The following is a 5,740-nucleotide window of genomic DNA, read 5'->3' on the forward strand; positions in this document are numbered from 1 at the left end:
TCTCCTTCTCAAGAACCCTTGCTCCAAGCAACTCCATCCCAACTGTCTGCTCACACACACCCTTCTCCAGACCTCTGGTTTTCAAAAAGGGCATCCTCTTTTCTTGCAGTGACATCACACCCACCCACACCCCCGTCACCTTGGCAACCTCATCCCCTCCCCAGCACAGCCTCCTGCCTGGTTGGTGGTTCCCACTGATGGGCTAATGACTTGCTTCCAGCAAATAATAATAATAATAATAATAATAATAATAATAATAATAATTTTTATTTCTATCCCACCTATCTGGCTGGGTTTCCCCATCCACTCTGGGCAGCTTCCAACAGAAGGTTAAAAATACATTAAAACATCTTTTGTCATCCCCAGCGACACCTGTCTCAGGTGAAGCCCTGGCCTGCATTTTTCCACTGGCCTGGCCTCTTCCCTTCCAATACTCCAAATATTATCTAAATTCTACCATTTCTTGATTTCTCACTACCGCCAGCATTTATGGGTGCCCTTGCACTCCTCAAACTTTGTCACTCCAGATCCGTAACAGTATAAAAAAGCATTCTCCTAAAGGAAATAATCCCAGCCACAAATGTGCATGCAAGCTACAAATGGCAAACCAAGATGGGTACAGAAGAAGAAATTCACACTAAGACGCTGATGAATTTTCATGAGCACTTGTTTGTGTCTTTTTAATTGCCAACTGATGCGGAAATGTGGAGAGCTAAACTTGGAACTGAGAGGAACTGACATGACCAGGTTTGCCCCTCCCTGGCGTCAAGATGAATTTGTGGTTGGTGATGCCATTGGGAGTTGCAAGGAAGGAGCCAGAGAAAGGAGGTCGATTACAGTGGTACCTCGCAAGACGAATGCCTCGCAAGACGGAAAACTCGCAAGACGAAAGGGTTTTTTGTTTTTTGAGCTGCTTCGCAAGACGATTTTCCCTATGGACTTGCTTCGCAAGACGGAAACGTCTTGCAAGTTTGTTTCCTTTTTCTTAACACCGTTAATACAGTTGCGACTTGACTTCGAGGAGCAACTCATAGAACACGGTGTGGTAGCCTTTTTTGAGGTTTTTGAAGACTTTGGTGATTTTTGAAGCTTTTCCAAAACTTTTCCGACACCGTGCTTCGCAAGACGAAAAAACCCACAAGACGACAAAACTCGCGGAACGAATTAATTTCGTCTTGCGAGGCACCACTGTATAGGTTTTTATTTAAATGGCACCCCACATTTGGGGTGGTCCATACAACTGGAAGTGAGTCAAACACTCCCAGTGTCTCTCCCCCCCCCCAAAAAAAAAAAAAATAACCAAGATGCTCCCTAACTTTTCAGCCTGAGAAAAACATGGATAACTTTTTGGGACAGGAAAGGGGACTTTTTGGCTTAGCTCTGGTGGGAGCCAAAAGCTTGGTTCTCTGAAGGCATCCTTGCTCCTGCTCAAAGAGCTGTGGAGTCTGTTCATGGTAAATCCTGGCAGAGAAGCAACTTCCCTAAAGCTACCTGGTCTAATCCTGGCTCTGCCCTGAACAGGCGCCAGACTGAAGAGCTTTGCAGGTCCTCGGAGACACAGCCGGCTGGCGCACTTGGGGAGAGTCCTTCTATTTAGCGTCTCTGCCATGCAACTGTTCAGTAAATGAAACTCTCCTTTAAAACACCGCACAGGAGGGAATAGCAATAAAGGAGCCGTCGTGGCGAAGCGTTTCGTTTAATTTGTGGGAAGGGACAACTCTGGTTTGTTTGTGGAGATGGAGCTGAGCAGCTGGCTGGGGAGGCAGATTGATCTGACAGCTGATGGGCTGTTTTCTTGCTTTCTCCTCCTTCCTGCTAATCGACTGCGACCGAAGAGTCCTCCGCGTTGGTTCCGATTTGGGGTTGCATCATTAATATTTTAAGGCCTGCCATTATAAAATATTTAAAACCAGTTATATTGATGTTAGCACTTTAGCAACGTCCCGGCACAAATCAGATTAGTGAGTTTTCATATGCAGGGTTTTAATTAAAACCATAAACAATGTGCCTTGTTTTTCTTTGAAGGCACTTTTCCTGGGCTGCGCTGGGTGCAAGACGCTTCTCCCGAGTCACCCCAGCTGAACCTGGGGGGGGGGGGCTTCTCTGGTGTGTGCAAGAGGAAGAGGGGAGGGCATAGGGGCCCCTCCATTGTGGACTCCTGGCAGAACAGCCCTCCTCGTTGCAAGGGGCAATCTCACAGTCCAGGCGACACCCAGCTGGAGCAAGCAGGGGACTTGGTCATAAGAACCTCAGAACCTCAGAAGAGCTGGATCAGGCCCATCTAGTCCAGCCTCCTCTTCTCACAGGGACCAACCAGATGCCCCAATGGGAAACATGCAAGCAGCACCCAAGCACAAGAGCAACTCCCCCCCCCCTTCTGTGGCTTCAAACAACTGTGGGAGGGAGTTCCACAGTTTCACGATGTGCAGGCACATAGGTGGGGAAAGCGAAGCTCAAACCCTTCAAGTTTCATGCATGCTAAATTCTCTGCCCCAAGGTCTTGGAGAGGCACCTGCCAGTCCCAGAAGACAATTTCCTCTTCCCTCTTCTGTCCCTTTTCCTTGCATGCTGTGCTTTTCTAGATTGCAAACCAATGTCTTGTTTTGATTATTATGTTAGCCACTCAGGGGGCCTTTTTTTGGCTGAAAAACAGTGTACAAATACTACTACTACTACTACTACTAATAATAATAATAATAATAATAATACCAGGCAAGGTGGAACTTCTTGTCTGGAGATGCCCATTTGCTTTGGTCACCTGCAAGGTTCTTGTATTTAACAGATTCGTATAGTGTTTCATGGTGAGAGGCCATCATAATGGTGTACAAGATAAAAACAAGATGAAACACAAAACCCAATTTCTAAAAGCAAAAAGGTCATATCTGCAAAACTCTAAAAACCATGAAAATGCACCTTGCAATATCTGCATATACAGTACATGAAATCAACATTCTGGGTCTCCCATCTGAGAAAGCCTTAAAAAGAAAACATTTATTCAGCTTCTAAAAATGTTTATAACAAACAATCGCTGTATATCGCTACCCGCAAGAAACATTTTGTGCATAGGCAATGTAAACGGCACAGTCTTGAATACACTTGAACCACGCAGCTTCAAAATCGTCTTTGGTTTTTGCGTCCTTTGGCGCTCTAAGATGCTTCGCAAATTATTCCACAAGAGCTTTGTTCCACAGTATATTCCACCATGCTTCTAAAATTCCCAAATAAAAATGTATTCAGTTGGCTCCTGAACATCAGGATGTTAGGCACCTGTCTTAATTTCAGCTGGCAGTGGATTCCAGGGAGCCAAAGGTTCGACACTAAAAGCCTAGTTTCTAGTGCAAGACAAGCTTTAAAAGACGGCTAGGCCCATTCCTGGAGGAGAGGGCTATTGAGGGCGCCTAGCCAGGATGGGACGTGGGTGGCGCTGGGGGTTAAACCACAGAGCCTAGGACTTGCCGATCAGAAGGTCGGCGGTTCGAATCCCCGCGACGGGTTGAGCTCCCGTTGCTTGGTCCCTGCTCCTGCCAACCTAGCAGTTCGAAAGCACTTCAAAGTGCAAGTACATAAGTAGGTACCGCTCCGGCGGGAAGTTAAACGGTGTTTCCGTGCGCTGCTCTGGTTCGCCAGAAGCGGCTTAGTCATGCTGGCCACATGACCCGGAAGCTGTCTGTGGACAAACGCCAGCTCCCTCGGCCTATAGAACGAGATGAGCGCGCAACCCCAGAGTCATCCGCAACTGGACCTAATGGTCAGGGGTCCCTTTCCCTTTACCTAGCCAGGATGGAGTCCATGCTCTGCTTCCACAGTCAGAGGCAGTGATGCTTCTGAATACCAGTTGCTGGAAATCACAGGATGTGATGGCCTGCGACTTGGACTCGGAACCAGAGGAGTCTCAGTCCACACTGGATCCTTTGTCCCAGGCATCACCTGAACCAAGTCTGGGGCCTGATCCTGAAGAGTCCCAGTCTGCACAGGTTCCCCTGCAACAAGCACCAGCTGGGCTGAGTCAGGGGCCTGATCCTGCCCTGGCTCCAGATGCGGGGATGATCTTGTTGCCTCCAGCTGGGCCATCACTTACAGCTGCTCCACTACCAGTTGGGTCAGGGGAGGCTGAGGCGGCCTCTGGGTCTAGGAACCCACCGACGTCTCCCAAGGTGCAGAGACTGAGGTCTGCAAGAAGGAGAGACCTGAGGACTCACAGGAGGAGTGCTCGCCTTTGGGTGAGACAGAGAGGTGAGTCATCGGGGGATCAGGACCGGCCGCTACCCGGACAAAGGTAAAAGGCTGTCAGACCCTGCCCCAGGTTGCGGGAGCAACATTGCTGTATGCTAGAACCTGCCTGAGACCTTGTGGCTGACCTTGCCTGGTGTCCTGCCTTGGCCCTGTCGGACTGACTCCTCGCGGAATCCTTGGATTTGGGACCGGACCTGGACCGCGTCGCTCGGGTTACCCCTGGGCCCAGCACACAGGAGGGGAGAGGGGTCTTGTGCTCAGATCCTGCTTGCTGGTTTCCCATTGGGACACCTGGTTGGCCTCTGGGAAAACAGGATGGTGGACAAGATGGGGGTCGCTGTCCTTCTGATGTCCTCCTGCAGCACCCAGAGAGAAAGCAGCAAGCCCAAGGTCCTGGAAGCACAGCTGTTCCAGAACGACACTCTTTTCCCGTGCCGTAATGTGCAGGCAGGTTCGGGCCCTCCTCCTGCTACAAATACATAATGTTTATGGATCCATGCGTCTCGCACTAATTTAGCACCAGCCGCGTGCAGTACGTTTATTAAAGAGAGAAACCGTGGCGGAGTGCCAGAGATGGAGTTTGTTCCGTGCTGCAGTCACGGTGGGTAGTTTGCCCCATAACTCTCCTTGCACTTGGCACTTCTCCCAGGATGAGGCCCTGCTGTGCCAGCCCTGCCAGGCAGGAGGAAGGTGGCCTTGCGACAGATGGGGCTTCCAAAAGGCCGCCTGATCGTTTGTCTACCCAACTCTCCCCTATGAGCAGCCAGCGCAGCTCCCAGCATATGTCATGGGGCCCAATAATGGGGTTTATTAATAAAAGCAGGTTCCCACTGCCATCCTCCCTCTGAGACGAAGTGCTTTCACTGACCCATCCTGCAGGGAACTGTATCTAAGAAGAGAAGAAGAGCCAATAGCACATTTAGTCCCACATCCGGTTCTCATTTTTTAAACCACAGAGCCTAAGACTTGCCGATCAGAAGGTCGGCGGTTCGAATCCCCTCGACGGGGTGAGCTCCCGTTGCTCAGTCCTGGCTCCTGCCAACCTAGCAGTTCGAAAGCACATCAAAGTGCAAGTAGAGAATAGGTACCGCTCAGGTGGGAAGGTAAACAGCGTTTCCGTGCGCTGCTCTGGTTTACCAGAAGCGGCTTAGTCATGCTGGCCACATGACCCGGAAGCTGTATGCCGGCTCCCTCGACCAATAAAGCGAGATGAGCGCCGAAACCCCAGAGTCGGCCACGACTGGACCTAATGGTCAGGGGTCCCTCTACCTTTACCTTTATTCAAAATGAAAGCAAAACATGTTATCCAGAAACATATCATCCTTATTTCCCCCCCCCCATTTTTCCTCTTTCTCCCCCCACCCACACAGAACCCACCCACCCCCACCGCCCGACTTCCCTCAGTTCCAGTCTTTGATTTCTCTAAGAATGCTGTTTTCTGCATGTTACAAAGTTGTATAGATCCTCAAACTATTTAGCTGATTATTATCAATAAAAAGTTTGTGAA

The 5,740-nt window shown here is 49.7% G+C and overlaps 1 long non-coding RNA gene across 1 annotated transcript; it reads right to left on the bottom strand.

The window, feature by feature from the left end:
* Positions 1 to 831: 831 nt before the first annotated feature.
* Positions 832 to 1,191, bottom strand: LOC309529298. Its single transcript, XR_014218155.1, has 2 exons — positions 941 to 1,191; positions 832 to 910 (listed from the first exon to the last, which is right to left on the bottom strand). It is a non-coding gene; the product is annotated as an uncharacterized lncRNA (long non-coding RNA).
* Positions 1,192 to 5,740: the final 4,549 nt, after the last annotated feature.

Source organism: Podarcis vaucheri (assembly GCF_965113315.1).
Source record: "Podarcis vaucheri genome assembly, chromosome: 1".
NCBI lineage: Eukaryota > Metazoa > Chordata > Lepidosauria > Squamata > Lacertidae > Podarcis > Podarcis vaucheri.